General features: G+C 34.7%; 1 long non-coding RNA gene across 1 annotated transcript; it reads right to left on the reverse strand.

Moving 5' to 3' along the window:
- Window positions 1–4,538: 4,538 nt before the first annotated feature.
- LOC108365674 (uncharacterized) lies at window positions 4,539–17,960 on the reverse strand. Its single transcript, XR_001847987.1, has 3 exons — window positions 17,949–17,960; window positions 12,156–12,161; window positions 4,539–4,631 (listed from the first exon to the last, which is right to left on the reverse strand). It is a non-coding gene; the product is annotated as an uncharacterized LOC108365674 (long non-coding RNA).
- Window positions 17,961–24,819: the final 6,859 nt, after the last annotated feature.

Raw genomic sequence — 24,819 nt, forward strand, 5'->3', positions numbered from 1 at the left:
TGAATTCATTGAAGTGTCAATCCAAAAGTGTTTAAGGCAAAGAACACAGTGACCCGACAAAGAGAGCGACATGACATTTTCGGATAATAGCGAAGAAAGAGACAAGAAACGTCAAAACATAGTGAAGCAACCGTCAGATCAGAAATTTTTTTGTTTTCATCGCTATGCTCTTTGTTGCTTTCTTGGCTTTTCGCTTCTTTTCGCTGCCACATTGAAAAATAAAGGTTTGTTTTCGCCGCTATTATCCAAAAATGTCTTGTCGCTCTCTTTGCCGCGTCGCTGTGTTCTTTGCCTAAGAAGAATTTATTCAATTTTCTGAATACGGTTGCCACTTGTTTAGTAATTTAAATTCAACTACTACATGCTGTTGGCCGTGAGTAAGTCATCTTTAAGATATAGTCAAACCTACCACAATGTCTGTTTAAAGGCTTTGTTAATCGTAATCACAAACGCAACTATCACGAAATTTGCGTCGTTTCATGGTGAAAGGCATTAAGTTTCATACTTATAAACTAAAGCCTTCTTAAAACCCTTTCCTTTTATGTTAATATAAAAAAATATTTTACATATAATATAATTTATTTAACATCAACTTTCAAATTAGGTGGCAACCCTTTTCAAAAATATATTCACACTATGTGCCGGTTTTTCATTTCTGAATTATGCATAACCAATTTTCATCCCTTTCATATTGACCGTTACTATCTACTACATCTTGCCATTTTGCATGTAGCTTCATCATTTCATTGGTTTAAAGCTTCCGTGAATTTATTTCGAGTTAGCAAAGATGCGTGTGGTCTGGCATTGACCTGATGGATGGATGACCTTTTCTGTTCTGCACAGTAGTGAACCGAATTGTAAGTTTCGCATCTTAAAGGACCATTTCTTTCCAGTCCCATCAAACACGCAACAAATCCTTGCTTGCTGTCAACTAATGCTTTGAAGTCGCTTGTGGAGGGTCATCGGCCTTTGACAATGACAAAAGTGGTTCAATTTCGGTGAGTTTCAGCAGCGTTTCTCTGATGGCCATTCAAATCATATGGGACCCAGCCAACGAGCTTTTTTAAGTTGCCTGCTTTTATTAGATGATTCCAAAGTGTCATGGGGTTGATCTTTAGCGCCTCTGCTACCTTCTGACAGCTTCGATGCCATACTTGCTCAACTATTTGCATAACTCTTTTCCCGCGACTGGCTGACCAGGGCCTGCCCCCGCTTTGAATTCAAAATTTCTACACAGAAATAGCGCAAACCACTCCTCGGCCCGGCGTTATTGCAATCTCACAATAACAAATTGGCATTGATATGAAACTAAAATTTTAATCATACATATCGATGTTCCTCTGAAAAAACAACACAGTTCAAAACTGAAAAAATAAAATCCCTTACTACTGTTAGGTAGCTCATATCTCTAATTCTATATAATACTATTTTAAGAAGTAAGTATTACTACAGTAGCTAGTAATGATTAGACAAGGGCTAGACAAGTCTTAGAGATATGAGCTTCACTTTTGAATTGTGCCATTATTGTAAAGGAGCATCGATACGTATAAAGACTATCAACGAAGATAAGTTATTCTATATATCGAAACGGCTGATTTGGGTAAAATTTGGTCCAAATGTTGACCATGTCCTGAAATTTAATTCGTATTCCACAACTCACAGGTAAGAGAAATACCGAGGCTGACTCGATGAGGATAAAATAGTAAAGAATAAAATAATATGAAAGAAGATACATATATTTTTTGTTTTATTTCTCTACTATTTTTATTTATTATTTTTGTGTGAGTTCTTTGCTCTAAGAAATCGTAGACACACAGACCCAGTCTTAAATGTCGTTGCTGCTCGCTAGAGAAGCGAACTAGCTTAATTAGATAAAAAAGTAGGAAAACCCACGAAGCCTACGCTGTACATATTTATGTATATATTGTACATACATAGATTTGTAGGCATGCATATATGTATGTACATATGGGTGCATCACTATCCATAAAAAAAATCAGAACTGTATATCCATCGGATATGTAGTAAGCCTTATATTTTAAGACTTCCTCCCAAATAGTATGAAAAAATATTAAGATTCAAGTGAGTTTAACCTTTTTGAAAATAACTCCAAAAATTTATTTTTTTATAAATATAATTAGGGTTTAAAAATATACCTACATTTTTCTAAAAAATCACCTCAGATGATAGATTAACAAAGTTTTTAAATTTGTTTTAAATCGCAAAGCAAGAACATAAAAAATACGACTGAGATCAAAAAACAGAATATATATATGAATTATACATGGCGCTACATTCCGCAAAATACTGAGTATTCTTATTTTCAGAAAAAAAATTCTTACGACTTTCGAGGCGTTTTAGCGGGCATCAAACCTATTGGAAAAAGTTCTCTCTTTTATCTAGTAACCACAAACAAGTTTCCAAGAAAATTAACAATTACGTTTTTGAGAAAATTGAGCCTTTTGATTTTTCCAAAAACGGCCGCCATTTTGTTAATTATCAAAAATTTTCTAATTTTCAAGTATGCAAATATAGAGCATCAAAAACACTTCTACAATCAAAAAACCGAATTAAAAAATATTAATTTAAAAAAGGAAACGAGAAAAATTTGAAAACAGTTGTCAGCCGTTTTTCTCTAAAACCACGCTCTGCCCTAAAATTTTCAGATGCTCATAACTCTGCGAATTTTTATTTTTTTTTTCAAAACAAAAAAGTTCGTCCATCTTTATTTGTCCCAAAAAACATGAAAAGTCGTATTAAACTTGATTTAGAATTTTGAAGCCACTCACCCTGCATGAATTGAAATAGAATCAGCCTGAATAAAAATTTTTGAAAATAACAATATCTTTGGAAGTACTTTTAATTCGATCTAGCTAACGTAAACTTTAATATTTTTCGAGTTATTTTGGCATAAGTCATAAAATGTAATAAATTTTATAATTTCGGTTGAAAAGTCGCAAGTTTTTTAGGTGATGCACCCTAATGCACACGTACATACATGCACATATTCATAATTTTATCCATGCATACTTTTTACTTACATATATGAATGTAGCTATAATCTGCATTCATGCTTGCAGTCACTATGTTCGTGCATATGTATGTACATATGCATTTACACTTATGTAGATATGCTTTGGTAGCGTAGTACTAAACTGCGCATTAGTTGCTAAAACGTCATTTAAACTCTACAAACGGAAGTAAAATATGCTATTTTTAAATGCAATTTCAGTTGGTCAGTGTCATGCAGAAAATGCGTTTTACTCAATTCGACTGTAGGCAACTGGGTAAAGGATGTGAGAAGGTTAGATATGCGCGCTGAATTATTGACACAGATTAAAAATGTAAAGTATTTATGTGTACTTAATTAAAAAAAAATAGCATCTCAAACTACGCAACTGCAAATTTCCGCTATATTACCAGACAGAAAACTAGTAGTGTTGCGATTCTCCATACGAGGATGTAACTATGTACATATCTGTGCTCATAAGCAATAACCGCCTAAGTCGAAAAACCTGAATTCGAGAAAAAACTTTTTAAACATTTAGATCGTAATATTATCCTTATGAGGAAACCAAAATATGTTCGTCTATAACTTTTTAAATAGCCTAGCAGGCGAGATGGGAATTTCCCATACAAATGGAGTAGTAGTTGTAGAATACGATAGCATATATAACTCAATTCTTTCTTAAGTCGACTTAGACGGTTATTGCTTATGACCACAGATATATGTCTTATTTGTATGCTTCTTTTTGCTGTTATCCTGCAGCCTCTTATATGTGTATTTTCCGCTACCATTAACTTTTTTTATAGCTCATTTAGAGCAGCTGGTGGAGTACTTTGAAAAATACGTAAGTAGAGCAGCTGAAAGTAGACCATGGTAGCACTAACGAGTTAAGAAATGTTAACTTCATTTGTAGCTACGTATATATTATACGACGTTTCCACGCTTCGTAATTCGCTCTCTTATTCATAACTCGCTTTCCCATTCGTCATTCGCCTTCGAATTACGTAATTCGCCATACAAAATTTTGAGAGCGAATTACCTCATTTGTAGGTAATTCAGATAGAATTACCATGCGAATGACGAACGAATCAGTTCCTTCTCTAATATTTATCGGAAATATATCAAAGTTTTCACGGCCTGGTTCCATTTCCTGGCACTTTTTCTAGCTGCTGAAAAATTAATAAAAAAATATTCTCTACATAAATTAAAATCTTTTATAATAACTTGAATTTTTGCTCCATCTTCGATATTTGCAGTACACAAAAATAATAATAAATAGCGAAGAACAAGAACAAGAAGTAGAGCTGCCAAACGAATTACGAATGTGCGTAGTGGAAACACGGTAATTCACGAATTACTTAGAGAGAGAATTACGAATCGTAGAAACATCGCATTAGCTCCGTTAGATATATAAAAATATTAAATGTGAGGAGCGCTGCAGAACTATTTTCATAAACACAACGGTATGTATGTCTGAAAGCACCTTAGGACATATTCTTTCTCTGATTGAGTCTAACCAGGGACATGGATCGGATGAAAATTTTGCTCGGTTCGGTTCAGCGGTGCGAACCATTTTTGCACCTTTAGATTGTTTCGTCAAAGCGGTTTTTTGTGTTTCAATAAGCTAATACGATTGCAGATTCAATTTTCTTTTTAAACACAATTTCAACATTTTTTTCGCTACTCATTGCATTGATTTCAAAGTTATTTTAAAAAATGTTGTGGATTGTGTTTTGAATATTTTTATTTTACAGAAAAACTTACTATACACATTAATTTCTCTTCAGGTCATTTTGTGACCAACATTAAAAATGCATTTAAGACCTATCTCATTTCATGTGTAAAAAATTTTAAAGATTTATAAATTTGAGATTTGAAAATTTGTTTTATAACCGAGGGACATTAGCCAAATTTTCATTTTCCTTGTTGAAAGTAAAAAAAAAAAACCGAAATAGATGGTAAATAATAAACTTAAAAAATATTCGAAATAATATGTTTTTTTTGCAAATTTTCACAAAATAAGAAAAAAACTAAATTCTTTGTCGATTCAAAAGTTACATTTCGTTTCAAATATGTATGAAGTGGTTAATAGAAACAAAATGAAAATAAAATAAAATCTCATGCAATAGAAAAATCAACGGAGCAGCGATAGCAGACAAAATACTTCAGGCAAGTAAAATTTTAAAAGAGCGTTATTGACTTTGAACGTTTCCCCCAGAGCGTGGCCACCATTTGCCATAGCCGCTGATATCCAGTAAGTTACTGCGTTTTAATTTGCTTACATACATATATATAGTATATGTATCAAAAGAGCACGTTGCAAGCAAAAAGCACTCATTACTTGCACAACAATTCGGCTGATGCAAGCTGACGACAAACTTGCGTCAACTTATAATCAGTCAACAAAGTAGCAGCCACATTTGGCATTGCCTAATTTGGCATTGTGTTGCACAAACCGACAAAAACTGGTCTTGAACAAAGCTGTAACTTTTAAAATATCAAATTAGAAGAAAATGGAACGCAAAAATTAGTGGATGACTACAACAACAGCTCTTAGGCTGCTAACTCATTTATTGCTACTTTTGTTCACTTTCTGTTGAAACATTACTTAAGTAATCAGTTAATAAAGCAATCAGTACATCAATACTCATAGCAAACATTTTTGAGTTGGTCTTCATTTGTCAGCGGTGTTTGTAAGCTTTTTGTGTTGTTATAGCCATAAGTACCGGTACTCGTATATGCGAATTGTATGTATGTACATAGCTAACTAATTCACGCTGCTATTGGCTGATGTAAGTAATGCGATTAATTGCACTAGTTTTTATGTATACTCTGCAGTGAAAAGCTGAATCAGTATGCAAAAATTCCAGTTCATGAAATATTATTTAAGGATTTTATCCTTATCTTACCAGGTTCTCGTAGAAAAAAGTAAACTACTTGGTAGAAATTCTAGTTGGACAACTGATAATAAATTTGGAAGTCATAACAGTTCGTCATGGACTATAGTTATACCGGTTCTCCTCAAGGGAATGTCACTGGAACTTGGAACTTTTCTAAGTATTAATCAAAATAGAATATCGTTGATGTTTAATTTTAATATATTACCAAATACAACTCAAACTTTCTGAGGCCAAAAAGTGCTAGATAATTTTGAAAAGAGCTAAAAAAAGAGGTAGAAGCTAAAGCCTAATTTTCGGAGCTAAATAGAAAAATAAAGAGCTAAATCTAGCTCCCAAAGCACCAAAATGGCAACACTGCTACCGATTCTGGTTCTGTGATCTCGGGTTCGAATCCGCTTGGAGGTGGTTAAAGTAAAGTAATTAAATTATTTCAATTAAAATATAAAATAAAAATTTTAAAATATAATTTCATTTGGAAAAAACCCAAATACTCTCAAATGTCATACAAAATTAAATGAAATATTTTTTTTCTTTTTAAAACAATACAATTTAAGAATTACATAAAAGACATAAGAATAAATAAATAATACAAAAAAAATAAAAAATTAAAAAATGCCGTCTGAGATTCGAACTCGGATCTCTTGCGCCATTCGAGAGAGCTTTGCTCTGTCGGCCATTGCCACTGTTGCAGCGCTGCGAGCAGTTATGCTTTTTACGGGGGATAAGTCTATCCAGTTAACTGGTATGATACTACTAGTATTTCTACTGGTAGGCAGCTGATGCAGTAGCGGACAATTGACATCTCCTATGACACCGCCATGTTAAAAATACCAGTCGTTAACATTGAATAGTTGTACAACGTGAACTATTTGGGCTGAAATGCAAACTGATAGAATTATAGTTTACAAATATTTAGTAGCTTTCCCTGCAGGGTATGTACATATGTATGCACCTACATATGTACATACATATAAATTAATTTTTACAGTATTTACATTAGCTCAATTTGACTGCCTGCAACTATTTGATTATCAAAAACAAATTTAAGAAACGCCGTTTAATAACAATAGTATTTTATTTCATTAACGTGAATCACGTTTTTTCTCCGCACTACTTTCTTTGATATGTATATATGTTTATGTTTAAGTTTTACTTTTTCAAACTAACAAAAATAAGTTTTAGTTTGATAAGAAAACCATTGAATGTGAATCATATTATTCACAGTATTTCTTCCCAGCATGTAATGCGAAGCCAGCAGTGAGTCAAGTTTCTCATTAAATATTACTTTATATACCTACAATGTTAACAACACTCTTTCAATGGTAATTTTAGTAACGGCATGTAAAGTCACGCCAGGTACTTCAGCTGCTTAGAGTCTAAGCCTTAGACAATAATCAGAAAAGATGTTTGCATTTAAAAAATTGGAAAATTAACCTTAAACATTTCAAATATTACTACAAAAGAGTTAATAGATACAAATAGTCTTTCCCAATTCGCAGAGTTATGCAATTTTATAACCCATGTCAAAATCCACTTCTGTTTTTTGTAACGTCACGCCAGCGCATATGGCTAAGAGAGGGCAAAGTACTTCTTATAGAACACTCCAAGGTTGTATTTAAATTAAACCAAGACATGCAATGCGACCGGAAATTGACTCAAATTTTAGAATTTGGTATTTAAATCATCCTCCCTGAATCTACCCTCTTTACGATAATTGTAAGAGGATCGATCGTTTATTTTTCTCATTGAAATAACACGTAAAAAATTACTTGTTCTATTTTGAGGTCAATACAATTTTCTAGGATCAATCAAGATATCCGAGACTGTAAGCATATATTAATTTTACGTCATTTGAGTATTGTTCATACTCATATTCATGCAATTTCAATTGTAATTATTAGATTTGACTCAAACAGGCCAATCTAAATAAAACCGATTAACCGATAATATATAAAAAATCTCGTGTCAAAACTCCTCCGAAACGGCTTGACCGATTTGTATTAAATTTTGTGTGTATATTTGCTAGGTATGAGAATAGCTTGCAAAGTATATTTCATTCCGCTAAGTGAAGAGGCAGTGGCACCTCCCATACAAACCGAAATTTTCATATTGCATATCTCTGCAAGTGTTCATGGTAGAATACCGGAATTTTGTATAACTTTTCTTTTATTATATACCTAAGTCCTGCCAAAGGAAAAATATTAAATTTTTTTTTACAAGTTATTCAAGAATATAAATTTCACAATTTCCAGAAGTTTGAACGTTTAATTTCCAATATCTCAAAATTTATTACAGTTACAAAAATGAAAGGTGATCCTCGTATTAAGGGATATAACGAATAATGGCCTTATTCATAAAAAAATAAAATAGGTTTAGAGAGCTTTATAAAATTATATTATTTTTCATACATTTTTTAGTTTATAAACCTTTTTTAAAGCTGCTTTATTTTTTACGATAAAAGCCATAAATTTATTAAAAATTCGAAAATTAAAAACAATTTACAGTTTTGGAATTAAAAAAAGTATATAAAAGCAAAAACTCGATTTTTTTATACAATAACTCCAACTGATTTTAAAAGATGCTAAAATTTTAAACATGGTGGATTTTTGAATTTTGAAATCTGTATTTGCAAACTCTAAATAAAGTTATATTGAAGAACTTTTATTTAATTTTAATTTATTTTTAATTTGGTTATTGCAATTACTATTTTTTTTCTCAAATTGCAAAAATGCATATCTTAAAAAAAGTCAACCTAAAAATCAACGAAAAATGTATATACAATGCATAAGTTTATGCTCTTAAGGCAGTGTCAATCGTTTGAATGCACAAATATTTTCCTTTATCACAATCACGAAAAACAATTTGTTCAAATATTTCAATATACAAAAGTTCGCGGTATTGTACCAATCGTGTGACTATAAAAAAATGCTCGTCCATTTTTTTTTTAATTTTGTACCAATAGTCCAATATTAAAAATATAAAATTGTACGATTTTTTAAATTTCAAAATTCTGTAATTCTTTAATTCGATTTTTTTTTTAATATATTTTTATATAGCCTTAAATAGCTCCTTTGACACGAGATAATATAATAATTTTGAGATATTAAAAAAAAAAAAAACNAATATATTTTTATATAGCCTTAAATAGCTCCTTTGACACGAGATAATATAATAATTTTGAGATATTAAAAAAAAAAAAACTTTTTTCCTTTGACAGAACTTGGTTATGTGATAAAAGAAAAGTTCTGACCAAAAAAAGTAGTCGATTCCAACCTTGGGTCAATTTCACATGGATTGACCCATATGTATGAGAAAGTAACTTCGTGAAATTTGTTACTGACTTATTCGCAAAATATATGTACTTATATATTAAACACATATTTAATGAATATAACATGTAAATATGTACATACCCCTATTCCATATGTACATGCATATGTATATATATTCATATACATATTGTATGGAAGTTGGCGTTAGCGCGTAACTGAGCCTCTGCTGGCAGTTAATTAATTTTCTTTGAAATATATTCCATTACATACCTGCAAAGAAAGAGAAGAACATTTATTTGAAGAACAAACAAGTATAAAATATCAGCAACAAAAAAGCATTTATAGTTGCATAGAGTTGTGTGGGCGGTTTGCTTGGTATATTATTCTATGGAAATCAAATTTAATAAAAGCATAGCAAATTTGTGTTATATTGTTGTGGTATTTTGCGTTCTTCCGCATTTCTTAATGCTTCAGAAGAAGGTAGAAGGCTTAGCTGTAGTTGCAATATGGTTGTAAACTATGCATACATACATATGTACATAGCTAATGTATTTCTAGAATTTTAGCAGGAAAACAGATTGAAATTATTTCTAGTCAAAGGCCTGGAGCAAATGAAGAGATTTGTAAGAACTGCTACTAAATGTAGAAGAGGGTTTCTTCGATAAATAATTAAAACCCAGTACGTAAAGAGGAAGGCCTCATCTGCCAGCAAAAAAACAATTGGAGAAGAACTTCGCTTCACTTGGCATCAGTTGGCAGAGGAACGAAACGGCTGGCGTGATTGATTAAACTCGCCTACAATAGCTTAGGCGGTTAGAGTGCCCAACAAGAAGAAGAATTAAAGAGGAGAGGCGCACACAAAACTAGTTTCAATCGTAATTTTATTTTACATGCACATTAGTAAATACTTATCTATGTGTGTTAATTAAAAATTAATTTTAAATCGATTCATCTTCAACGAAATATTTACATACTTCAGTTTCTTTAAGTTTCTTTAAGTTTACTTCTGCATAAATAAATTTATTTTTGATTTCAACAGAAATATGATATCATAAAAAGGCTTTAAATGTAACTGCAGCTTATTACATTCACACATTAATGTGCACATGTAGGCAGGCCTCAACAAATTATCAATTTCGCTTGAATAAACAAACCCGGAATTAAAAGGAAATCTTTCCATACAAGTAAATGAGCTTTCTGAATAATTTTTCTGTTCAACTATTTAGTAGACGACATAAATATATTTACACGTATGTATGTATTTACACGGGCATATCTAAATGATTGCAACGGAATAAAAACAAATGTACAAATATTAATAACGACGGATTTGGCGCGAACTAATGAACTCGCAAATTAGAACTGCGCTTTCTGTTGAAAGAGGATATCAAATAACGTAGCATTAAAATTACAAAAATTTGGTGCTATTAAAAAAAGCTTCCCCATAACCTGGACAGATCAATAACAAAAAGAAAATCAGTTTTAAACCGGTCGCCCCTCTACTTGGAGGCAATGAAAAAAGCTTTTATTAAAGGCATTTACCGTTCAGAAGCAGCGTAAAACTGAGTTCCCCCAATTTGTGAAACACAAGACTTTCCTCGCAAACTGGATGACAATCTAAGGCAAGGACTTAAACTTCTAGAGGGTTGAACAAATTGTGGAACTATTGTAAGTATACCTATACATTAGGGTTATTCACAAATACACAGGAAAATCAACGGTTTTAGTATTTTCGTTCTTCCACGAAATGGAAAATAAGGTGAAGCGTATTTTTTATTTTGAATTCGGTTAATATTTAACCGTGCCGCCGCACAGTGCTACCCTTCCATATAAAATGTGGACAAAATATAATTATGGACGGATTTTTATGAATATTTGTTTTTTAGTGAAATTGACGACGATGAATTCACAAATGCTCTTTGTTTTTAAATAACTTTCATACTTTCACTGTAAATGCCGTTTGAAGATGAAAAAATGATTTCTTGTAGATAGCATTTACATAGGTACCCAGTCGGAAAAGTAGTAATGCATTATAGGCGTGGTAAATAATATAACGTATTCCTTATGAGTTCTCGATTATATTACTGCTAAATATGCAATCAGCATTCTCTATGTATTCAAAAAGTTTCATAATAAAACACATTCATTTCTCGACACTAGGTAATGCTAGGTAGGACACTAGGTAAATTGAATGCCCCACTTTTCTTAGGACATCGGCCTGGGAAAAAAATGCATTTTCGAATGTGAAAGTGTTGTTTTACTGATTATTTTTTCGATTACTATACATTATATATTCCCACTGGATATGTACATATAGTTCATAGTGTCAAATTACAGATTTATTTTTCTGACGAGTGCTGCCATGTGTTAAGAATTGCATTAAACTTATTTAATAAGTTCAGTGAATTAGATATTACAATACCGGTATCAATCGAAATGGTTTTCCAAATCCTTTACTTTTAAACCACACGTAGAAGAGTTGCAACCTGTATAAAAAGTCTAATTCAATTTAATTAAGGGGAGTATTTAACTGGAATACGATGGTGTAAACCTTTCATTTCAAGTATTATTTTGTTTATATTAAATTTTACTTTACAAACTGGTGACAGCCCACTTTAATACATTTGCAAGCTAAAACCTTCTTAAACCTCTTTCGTCTGACTTCTATGTGGTGATACCTATCTGTTTCAATTACCTAATTCCCTCAATCCAAATGGAATTTAATTTTTTTTAAACAGGTGGCAAACCTCATACAGGTAGTAAAGAAACAAATACTTTTTATACCCATTTCGATTGATACCCAACTAATTTGAATTTATTATTTTAAAAGGCGGCAACTTTCTAAAAAAAATAAACTTATATTATCTACAGGTCAAGCTTTTTAATCTGACATTTTTAATAATCAAACGAATCATGCAGACCTGATGGCCCTGACAAACTTTGAAAAAAGAAAATGATTTTATGCCTTAACATTACGGATTACTTCAAAAAGTGAGCAGGTTTTTTATTTTCTCCTGCGAAAGTTAACAAAACCGTACTACTAAATAAAATACATAATAAACAATAACATATTTTTACATATATATTTTTTATCCATTCCATTAAAAGTGACCATCTTTTGAAATTTTTATCAAAATAAATAGTTTTTTTCTGGAATACCGTCGGAACACGCTGTGTTCAATTTTATTCCAAAATATTTATTCATGCAGTTCTCCGCTGTATATATGGAAATAAAAAACCAAACCAACATTTCATTTCAAAGAATATAAGTATTTTTGGCTTTTATTGCCGTGGAGAGCTTACCCATGTCTATGCTCTGACTAAAATTCTTAGTATAAATTTTTTTTTACTTTAATGGTTTTCTGGCGACATATAATTTATTCCTTAGGGAAATTTCTGTTTAATTATTCTTAGTGGATAATATACCTTTACAAAAATACCAAACAAGTTCACTTAGCAGACAACGAATTTTTCAGTTTTTCTCCACTTAGCTTTTAAGATTTGCATGTATTTTACATGGGAATAACACACAAAATAACGCACTTTTGTATGTAAGAGATGATATTATCACCCGGCCGAAAATAAATTTTAATTTTGGACAAGCGCTAGGCAGAAAATTTGAGAAAATTCTTTATATGCCCTTCCCTACATTCCTGACCAAAGTCTATACTTAAAGTTTAGGTAGCCACAAATGCATTTTGCTTGACAGGCCCTTTTATGTAAATATACGTAGATAACCGTTTTTCGTTTTATTTTGAAGATCCTCTTCTGAGTTACAGAGGGGTCTTAAATTGGGATTATTTGTGTGTTAAAAATGTGCTTTCATGTTTCTGGGATGCAAATGCGTTTTTCTAACCTCCGTGCGCAAGAAAAATCCTTTTTCTTCCATTGGGTCGTATGAATAAAAACTAAGCAATTGCTTTTTCTTAACATTTAACAATTTACATTGTTATACGCAATAACGGAAAATGGAAAAAAAAAATTGTTTCGACACTGTCGCGAAATTCTCAGTTGCGAAAATCTAGCCAGAGTCTAGATGGAGTCAAGGCTTTGTCTAGAAAATTTTCGGCTGGACGGTTATGAAAAGTTACCTATAAAATTTATATGTAATTAAGAATGCATCATAATTTTATTGCTTAAAAATTTTTAAAGGAGCATATTTTCATGCGATAAAAAAAAAAGAATTTGTAATAATTTTGTCTAAAATATGTACTTTCCGGATATAAAGTAGTATATGGAAAGCTTCAGAGCCTCGGCAGCACTGTGAAATATTAACCCTTTTAAAGCAAAAAATAATACGGTCTCCTTATTTTTGATATTTTTTAGTTTTGAGGCGGGCCTAGAAATAAGATATTTTAGGCCGACCTAATAAACACATATATGCTTGAATTTACGTAGTTGTTAAAATCTCCTTAAAATAATTTCATTTTTAGATACACGAAAATGACTAGTATCACTTCGTAGCGCGTAGCGGTATTGGGAAAACAGAGACGTCACCCCAGGAAGAATAAAAGGGAGACAGATAGATGTGAATACGCAAAGCTTGAGATGCTGCTCAAAAATTCTATCAGAAAATAAAGCAACAAGCAGACGTCCAGAGTACACTTCAGGTATGGAAAGAACACTTGGCAACGCTTTTGAATGCCGGCACAGGTGGCGCGTTTAATGAAGAATATCCCAAGCCAATGAACAAGCATGAAGCTTACTTACGGGTTTCCACACGACCAAAACAAGGTGGGAACAGCAAAAATGCGGCTGATAAATAACAAAGCCACTGGAGTGGAGTGGTTTACCGGCTTAGCTGTTCAAAGGTGGCGGCGAAGAGCAGGTAGGGAGCATGGCAATGTCAGCGCCCAATTCGCAAGATGGGTTATCCCGCTGTTTGCGCCAATTTCCACCGAATACGCCTTCTTAATATTGCGTATAAGTTCTTATCGACGATACTGTGTTAAAGACTGAAATCCTTCAAGAGCCAAGGTACAATAATGACACATAATTTTTTTTTTTCATTGTAGTTTTTTTTTTTAATTTTTGGCATTTCTACAGCCATAATAAAACTATAGAATATCGGAATTTTAACCTTATAGTTATATTTTATTTATTATAGTGAGTTGTCTAAATATTTCAATGAAAATAAAATGGAGGAGTTTCAACTTCACTTAAAGGCAAAAGAATCAAAAGTTTAATGTCATAGTCAAAGAAGTGCTAAAGAATTTTCAAAGCAGAAGTTGCAAAGCAGCCTTCCTCCGTACTGTGCTTTTTACCTCACGCGCAGAAATTCTGCTAAAGCCCAAATTTTTGTGACATCAACTTGTCTTGATCAAAACTTGCAACACTGTCAGCTAACTAGCTAAGCAGCAAAATAATTGATAACAGAATATCGACAATCAACCGTATCAGAAATTGCGTGAACTGTGGCAAAAGAGGAGTAGATGGAGTGCACTATGAGCTCGTGCTGGCATCAGACTGCTACTTCTTTTGTTAGTTGCGTATACGCCCCGTCTAAACCTCCTACATTCTTTTCCTCACTTCAAGCACTTCACTACTTTAGCACACATTAACCCTTCGTTAGCTAATTTCCCGTGGCACTTAATTTTAAAACTTTTTGTGCAAGCAGTAAATGTAGCAAAATGTTGGAGTTGCATGTCAATCAATCTTGCAACAAAGCAAAGCACATTACATAAGTAAGTACTTGCGATTTTCACAAAAGCAGAGCAACAAAAAATGCGTTGCAACCAGAATAGTCGAGAGCACAAAGGCTGCTAGCTAACTGCTGCATTTGCGGTAATTTTGTGGTTACGAGCTGCATTTGTGTTAGCTTGGGCGTGTGTGTGTGTGAGCATGTGTGTTGTGTTGTGATGTCTTCAATCATTCGTGGCAGGATATGTTCATTTAAAGAGCCACAAATCTACGAATACATATACGCGTAATAGACGACATGCAATGCGTTGTGGCTACGAGAAAAAGCCTGGCGATATTCATTCTTCTTTATCATCCATTTTTAACATCATTAAATGTGAATGTGAATACGATTGTGAATGCCGCAAACAGCTTCGCGATCAGAATCCCACTATCTTCAAACTATTTAACATTCTGGCCATTTGGATTGCAATGAGCTGATTTTGCTGCTGCTGGCGACACCTATTTTTAGCTTTGGTAAATCTACTATCAGTGAAAATGCACACGTAAGAAGATATGTAACCCACTCATGGAATCCATACTAGTTAGAGATAATCAATTATAAGATGGTGAAAAGAAAATCAGTTTAAACTGCTTTATTTTGAGCTTTCAGTTTTAGTGTTCATAAGAGAGCTTTCAAACAAAATTTAAAATTAAGCTGGAGTTTTTGAAAGAAGTCAACTCTGACATTTCCAAGCTTATAGTCTGCAAAGCTTTTAACTGTTTTACAAGTTTTTAGAGATAGTGAAAATTAAAAAAAAAACTTAGGAACTTTTCGCAAGTTCAGCACTCCTAAAACTTGAAATTTCGAAAACTTTATTAAAAGCTTCAGAAACTTATTGTTAAATTAAAAGCATAGGTGATTTTTAATGAAAACGCTGCCTAGTTTTTGTAAGCCTTTTGTAAATTGGATATACCATAGATGCGAATAAACTCGTACCGGTATAGGAAAAATGCTGTCTCTGCACAACGTTAATTAAGAGCAGTTATGGGCAGAATGAATTTTACCACAAAAAAATATATATATACAAAGTTTGAAGAGCGCGATCTTTTACTATGTATGTGTTCATATAAAAACCTGACAATCGCAGAAAGGTTTTCCTCCTCTGTGCATGTTAACAACTGCTTAAAATGTTTTCAAAAATAAAAGGTATTAGAATTATCAACGGTTCTTTTGTTTGAGGTTCTATGTTTGGAACTCACGAAAAGTTACTCAGAACTCGTAACCTATTTTCGAAGAAGCTTTTAATATAAGAAAGCTTTCTACCTGTATCGGCCAGTAACACTTTGCTTCTATTGAATTTTCTCAGTTTTATAAATATTAATGGTTTTTCAAAGCTTAGAACAATAGTTTTGAGCTTTCGGTTTCTAGAGCTTTCACAGATTTTTAAAAATTTGTTAGTTACTTTTGTGAATGGGATAAAGCATCAAGGCTTACTAACCGCGCTCATCAACTATAAATCTTTAGAACAGTTTTAACAGATGGAAGTTAACACAAATTCGCTCAGATAATTTCACACTTTCGAAAGAATACTATTTAAGAAGTTAACTGCCAGATTTAAGTTAACTCTCCAGTGTAAAAACTGCCTTATGTGATATTATGTATGTCTCACTCATTATGGTTATGAATGTTAATGGCGTAGTGATTGGTTTAAATTCCTCTTAACAGATTCCAGGTATTCTATACCCGCTTCTTCTATGTATCATATAATTAAAAATAAATAATCATATCTAAACTCTGATAAAAAAAGAGAAACTCATCAGTAAGCAACACTGAGAAGCTCGTAAATTGTTCCGCTTAATTACAAAGACGCCACCCCCATCCGTTCGTCTACTTCACACCAATAAACTCTAACTTCATCGTTGTTGTTGCAATACAATTTTAGTTGTACAACCATTCGCTTACCCTACATTTTAACTGTCTGCCTTGTCACTCAAAGGTGCCAAATGAGCAATACTATATACATACATATATACTTGTATAGAGATATATTTATTTGTATGCACTCGGCCATAATGCAGTCAAGCACGACAAGAAAAAGTCTGAAGCCTGAAGGATTAAGAGTGAAGTAAGTAAAGAAAAACCTTTGTTGTACGCCGCGTTCGGTATAAGTTGTAAAATTCGTAAACTGCAGCAGCTTGCCCGACCAGCAACACCTCCACTTATAACTCCAATTAGTGCACTGCTAATAATTGAGCTATTTTGTGCTGGGAAAAGTGTTGCAATTGACTTTAATTACCTCTAGGTGAGCTATCGTAAAGGGGCAAATACGCGAAAATTACCCGCTATTAGAGAATTATGCTATTAGTGTTCTATTGTGAAATTATAGAGCTGCTTATTACTCCTTCGCATTTACTGTTATTACTGAAAGTGCTTTTATAGCTTTTTTTATTAAAAGTTTAGTGTCTAAGATTGGAACAAAGTGCCTATAACAGTCTTTAAGCGAGATATATAAACTAGTAGCCACAAGAAAGTTGCAATGCAGTATTATTAAATGCGATGATTGATACAAAGTACAGACACTGCAGTATTTCGTCAGATCTTCCGGCAAATTTCAAGTGCACAGACTATACAGCACTGATCTTTTACTCGGTGTAATTTGGTTGCCTACTAAAATGTAGCAAAGGAAGAAGAGAATCTAGACTTGGGTCTGTATTCTGATTGTCGGGTCATTTATTGTATTGTACAGTGGCTCCAAATAAGACTTCAAGGGGAAAGACCGATATACATACAAGAGCTATCAATCAAGCACAGTTTTCGGTTGCCAAATTTATGCAGCTTTTATTCGTGAGAAGCGCACTTCACCCGCTTGGAAATTAGCTTGCATGCAGTAGGCATTTATTTTTACAGCCATTCATGCCGCGGTTGTCTGCTTTAAATGAACTTACCTGGAGGAACACTACTCACTCAGTATGACTGAAAAGCCACCATGGTGTATCATGTATATGTGTATATGTAGGACATCACGACATATATGGCCTAAATATGACAAGAGAAAATCTGGATCACACTACCGAATCGTACAACCAATGGTTTTAAATTCCATCCGGCTTTTTAGTGGCCAATTCTTGATGGCGATGCATTCAAACAGTCGAATTAATTCTGTCCAATTCGCCGAGATGTAGAGGAAATCGAGAATGTATAGCCCCTCTTGGCGAAGGTCCGTTGATATCTGTTCCATAACTATGTTCTGAATTGTATGAAAGAGCTGAGTACGCCTATTATCTATGATTTTGTGATCTTCATCAGAACCACGAATTGGTTTAACTTCTAGAGAAACGAAGAATAAAATAATACTCATTTAGGGAATACCAATGGGCCGGGGAATGGTGGCCGAAGAGCGCCTCCTTTCAACGTTGGATTAAAGCAGCCACAATAATCTAGCCTAACCCACCGTTTACCGCAATCCTTCCTAATCGAAACCTTAATTTTTATGGTAGGTTGGATCCATGAGTCCACCGAGGGACCATTAGTTGCGCTCTGGTTGCTTCAAAGAGGTCTTTGACAACTTCGTTATCGATATTGTACTACGTACATGTCATAATTGAGTTTGTGATATTACTTGCAATCATTTTCTCAATTATCAGTATTGACAAAAGTAGGTAACTGAGAACTCTACTTTTCAAATCCAATTTTCAGTTAAAAGATTTCTAAGCATCCAACTTTCGCACAATAACTATTATTAAGTAATCGCAATGCCAGCAAAAATTATCAGCTTCCACACATCTCACCCAAAGCACACTCTATGTTGGATCCCTGACATGCCTTCATTTATTCCGACAGCGTGTTCGTTTCGCTTGTCTGACATACACACAAAGCATAAATCTAATTATGCCACACATGCGTGCAAGACCATGTTACTACATACTTACTCCCCTGGCCGACAATGAAGCCAATGCACAAAAGTTTGTTAGTAATCTGAGTGCGCAGGTGGCATAGACAAAAGTTTACTTCCGTGACACAGGACAAGCAAAGAATTACCGGAGTAAATAATACAACGTTATTTGTAAGTACATACATAGTTGTGTGACTAAGCTTAAGTAATGTATTTATGTGCGCTTGCACTAAGTTTTAAGTAATCTAATTATCTAGTGTTATTTCTATTGCAATTTGAAGCAAAGGGTGTGGCACGTTGTTACTTATTTCCTGTTTGTTTGGACAACAAACCTGCGAGCACAAACTAAATTAACTAATTTTTTCTACAAATGGAATGTGAGAGCAACATATTGCATTTGAGTACTGCTAAGGAGTTGAAATTTAATGCACATGGGTATGCAGCACATGAGCAGGGTAAATAGTAACTACCTGCTTATGTAGCTAAATAAAATGGGTTCCAAAAGATATTATTAGCAGATATTTTAAAAAAAATTAAAAGCGTAAAATAAATATTGAAGATGCAAACCAACAGCTTTATTTCTGAAACATTATTCCCAATTAGTCCTCAGTCGAGGTTTGATAGCGAAAGTCATTTTAACTGGAGATTTATGGGGATATTCACAGTGCTATCGCAAACTTGCTAAATTCATAACGCACGTCTGCATCTAACATTGACGTACCGGAAATTTTCGCTAGCTCGTTGGAGAACAGCTCCACTGAACACTAACATAGAAAACTATAAATCGACTTTCTAAGCACTTAGTCAAATGTCCTCATTTTACTCAAAGAAAATATATATTGAAATATTGGGGAAAAAAACGTAAAGGCGCACAGTTTTTCGACTATATGGGGTCAAGTGGTCTTGGAGATGGAAAAGTAGAAGGCATACATGGGTATACATAATTAGAAGCCCTTTCATGGCCTACCGAGTGGGTACCATTGGGATGTTCCTCTCAAGAGTGGAAGTTGGCACCTCTAACCACACGGATACAGTGGCCGGCAATTCAGGCTCGATAAAGGTTTGATCGAGTGTCTAAATCTTTATAATTCTACTTTCGAATTCTCACTTAGTCACAAATTGCTGGCTTTTTAAAGCCGTTTCGAATCCTTCATGATACTCGTGAGAACATAACCAACGTGCTGGTAAACACTATCCTTGTTGTGCTTTGTAAAAAATGTTAACACTTGCATATATGTAAATATACGCAGAACATAGAAGAAACGTGTGAATTGCGAACCATTCATGCAAACATGTAACTGGTTCCTGTTAAACGTGCAGCCACGCACACGCAACCACATGTAAAGGGTGGTTCAAGAGTAGTGTAGACTTTTGATAGCAATTTTTTTATTTATTTATTTATTTATTTATTTATTTACATGAAATATAATTATAAATGATTATATTACATAATTAAGGCAACTAGCAGCAGGGACTATCGGCCTAGAGCAATTTTTTTATATTTTAATGTTGCTTGTTTTTTTACAGGCTTTCGCAAGCTTAGTCATTGAGCGCTATTCAGTTTAACTGCGTGAAAGTGATCCCAATGGTTTTTGCAAATATTTGTTCTGTAAGAAGTGCATTTCGCGCATTGCGTGATTTTTCGGTCGTTCGGCCCAAGATTTTTGCTGCTGGGAAGTAAAGTTTGGACCAGGCTGCGCAACGTCAATTCGTCGTCGTGCACTGCAATGAACCTTTCCTACAGCACTGTTCCGCGGATTGACACAAGAAGAAGAGCTAAAGACAATTTGCAGCGCCGCGCCGTATACATATTTACCAACTGGATTATTGAACAACAGGCAGCTAATACCGTTTTTTTCGAAAAAACAATCAGGAGAGATGAAAAAGATTTCCACCTAAACGCATACGTTAACAAGCAAAACTGCGGCATTTTAAAATCCAAATGTCATTCACGAAAATACTATGCACCCACAACAAGTCACTGTTTGGTGTGGTTTTGGGCTGACAGATTTATCGGACCGTACTCCTTCGAAAATGATACGTCGAACGGTGAACGTTATCGTGACTTGGACTTGAACAATATGTGCTTTCAACAAGACGCTGCCACTTTCCACACAGCGCATGAAACAATGGTTCTTTTGCGAAAGAAGTTACCAAGATGTATTATCTGTCGAAACTTCTTCTTCTTATTTGGCACTACAACCGTTTTTCGGTTAACGCCGAGAACAAAACGCTACTCCAATTGCCTCCATTTTGTACGAATTTGCGCCAATTGCTCATCCCGAGTGCTCTTGGTTCCTCCATTGTATTCGTGGGCGCCCTTGCTTTCGTTGTCCACCTATGGGTGCGGAGTCGAAGGATCTTTTCACTGGAGCATCATAATCCATGCGTACAACATGTCCAAGCCAGCATAATCGCTATACTTATGTGCGGCTATCTATGCTCGTATGGACTCCGACGCTCTAGCTCTGAAAGTATTCAACTCGGAACCCGCTGGTGGCAGCGGAGGAAGAGGGAAGCCCCCACTTCGATGGCCAATTGGACCTGGCTTCACTTGGCATTTCCAATTGGCGTCGGCTGGCACTGAACAGAAACGACTGGCCTGCTTTGTTGAAGTCAGTCAAAATCGCTTAGGCGGTTACAGCGCCGAATAAGAAGAAGAGAACTATGCCCATGTCGTTAAACAACTCATACAGTTTATCATTCCATCTTCGACTACAACCGTCATCCACGCGAACAGCTCCGTAGACTTTGCATAGAATAGCTCTCGGGAAAGCACCCAAAGCCTTCTCACTTTTGTTCGACATCGCCCAAGTTTCTGCGCCATATAGAAGAACTGTCATGATGAGACACTTGTAGAGCGTAATTTCTGATGAAAAAGCGGGGTCATATGGCCGCCAAGATCTTGCGATTTGACTTCTTTCTCTGGGGCTAGGTGAATTGTGGTCCATGCCAATAAGCCCGATCCGCTTCTAGAGCTAAAGAACAAAATTATACGCGATATGAACTAAAAAGCAAAGTAGGAAATTTCATGAATAAACTGTTTAGGTTAAAAATTAAGCATTAACTTCATTTCATTTTACTTATTTTGACGGGGCCAGTACACGGCTTTTACATAGCCTCTACAGGAATAGTTCAGGGCAATTTCAGGTTCATTGAGTTACTTGTTTCGAACAACCCTAAATTGTCCTGAAATTGTCCTGAAGTGATTCTGAAAGAGTTGTGAACTTGTTCCGAAATGATGTCGAACAAGTCTTGAAATGGTAACAAAATGGTCCCTTACTAGTCCAAAGTTCTCCTGAGCTATTTTTAAAATAATCTTAGAATAGCCCGGAACTAGGTACAAAATGATTCCGAAGAAGTCCCGAAATATTCTTGAAATTGTCGTGAACTAGCCGCGAAACGCTCCAGAAAATGGTCTTCAAATAGTCGTGAACTAGTCCCGAAACTGTCCGGGAATTAAATGATCCCGAACTAATCCCGAAATGGCCCAGAAACAGTTTGGAACAGGTTCCGAAATGACCCCGAAATAGTTGCGCAACGATCGAAAAATGTTCATTTGTACACACAAGCAGCAATTGCATAATGCCAATTTTACCCACTGGGTGCTAAGACACATCAAAAAATCATTTCGACACATTTTTTGTGTTTTATTTTTTAAAGAAAATCTTCAGTCATATTGAATCACCCTTTATAAAGGATAAGCTAATAGTAAACACAAACTAAAACCATAGAAAGGTGTCACTTTATACAACTTCATACTCCACGCTGGCATTTCCTCAATAGAATTGTTTTATTAGCGGTTGGTAGCAGCAAACATGGCAGCACAAAATGTACGTGAGTATTAACGATATACTCATATATATGTATGATGTACATGTGGACATATGTACCAACTCCTATGAATAACGAAAGTGCTGCACTAAAAGCTACAACTAGAACAGCGCAACATACGGATGTACATAGTTAGTCATGTTGACGGCGGCGAATGTGAGACACGCGCGCACGCCAATTGCCAACGTGAAAGGATAACAAAATGCGACAAAGCAACTAAGGCGTTGGTAGAAAAAAAAAAACGAAATTGGGAAAAACCACGCAGTTGAGAATTGAAGCAGTTGTCAGTGGCAACAGTGGCAGTGTTTTAGTAATGCAACATGAAATGCATTGAAAAACAAGCAGCTAAAGGCAGCGACAAACTTCCACATACGATTACCAAGTTACAGGTACATTAGATATGTATGCACTCGTATATAGCAATGTATGTGTCGTCAACATATGCAATGAATGCATTGCGATAGTTAGTCACTAGTACACAAACTGTCAGTTAACAACGGCACCAAGGCGTATGAGTTATCGCGCACTCACTAGATGTCACAGCATTAATATGTTGCAAGCATTAGCAGCCATAACAATATACTAATGTAGTATTTTAAGGTGAGTTAGTTGATAATAAATGTATGCTTGTATTGTCAATGTGTGAATAGTAGTGAAAAGTGCCATTTGTTTGCACTACGCAAGAAAAAATACTCCATGAAGAACCGCATAGGTAACATTTATCCAAGCTTATTTAGAAGTTGATAAATGGGTTTCGCAAGCATTTGAAAAACTAGTAATGCAGGTACGAATAGCAATAACGCGGCTGAAAAACAACAAAGCTGACAGCCTGCCAGCTGAGCGAGGAGTAGATCATCAACTGCATCAACTCTTATGCAGAATATGGTCAGATGAACGCATGCCCTACGACTGGAATTTAAGTGTGCTCTGCCCAATCCACAAAAAGGCGACTCCGCCATTCGCGCCAACTGGCGCGGAATCAGCCTTCTAAGCATGGATTAGAAGATCTTACCGTGCGTATTGTGTGAAAGAGTGGAGCCCACCGTCAACAAATTGATTAGGCTTTATCAGTGCGGCTTTAGACCCGGAAAATTCACCATAGACCAGGTACTCACAATACGCCAAATTATGGAATAGACCCGCGAGAATAGGATCGACACTCACCACCTATCTGTCGACTTTAAAGCCGATTTCGACAGCACTAAAAGCAGTTGCCTATACGCCGCTATGTCTGAATTTGGCATCTCCGCCAAACTGATACGGCTGTGTAAAATGACGTTGGCAATACCACCAGCTCCGTCAGAATTGGGAAAGACCTCTCCGAGCCATTCGCCACCAAACGGGGCTTCAGACAGGGCGACTCGCTTCCATGTGAACGCAGAATCACAGGCGGAGAAGGACTTTGCTTCACATGGAATTGCCAATTGGCGTCAGTTGGCACAGCAATTAAACGACTGGCGCGAAAATTTATTTGGCGGTAGAAATAACTTTGCAAACCATTTTTTCAGAATGTTCTGAATTGTAGAGAAATTTTAAAGAAGTCGTAAAGATCTCATCCGATTTTTCGTTGAATTTTCTAAAATATAATAAACGGTGCACACATCGATTCTTTTACGAAATTTCGGAAGAAATTTGTTAAAGCAATGAAAATAGCGCTGCAATGTCAAGTGTTTCTCGCAGAGTTTTTTCAGAGTTTTCTTTATTTTTCGTACAGAAATTTCAACCACTTTAACAATTTTGCAGGGAAGCTAAGAAAAAAATTAAAATTTGTTGAACACTGCGATTGACTTAGACGGGACTAAGACGTTAGCCGAAACTTTTCATTTATTTTAAAGCATAATGAACCATATGTATGCTATTGCCAATAAAATGTCTAAAAAATCGGATTTTCGGCCCATCCTAATGAATTGTACAGAGGTTAAGGTGTGTTTTTATAAATACCTTAACTCAAACTGATAACTAATTTACCGGATTTACATGAAAGTGGTCGCGTAGAAGTTTAAATGGAAATTTTGTGAAATTGATATAGCGGGGGTAAACATATAATCGTACATATGTACACAGTTATCAATACTAATTTGGTGAATGCGATGTAGATGAGGCTGAGTAATGAGCGGCCGTAGTCGAAATTTATAAACTTCCCAGAAAGTTTTAGTTTTCGAAATGTATTTTGATAGAAAGATAACTTGCAGGCATTTTGATAAATTAAGAATCAACTAATAAGAATCGTTTACTCTGAGTAATTTGATTCCATTTTGAAAATGAACAGAGTATGTTTACAAGAAGAAAGG

This window comes from Rhagoletis zephyria, unplaced genomic scaffold (assembly GCF_001687245.7).
Source record: "Rhagoletis zephyria isolate East Lansing unplaced genomic scaffold, Rhagoletis_zephyria_1.1 Rzeph_scaffold_00037, whole genome shotgun sequence".
NCBI classification, from domain to species: Eukaryota; Metazoa; Arthropoda; class Insecta; order Diptera; family Tephritidae; genus Rhagoletis; species Rhagoletis zephyria.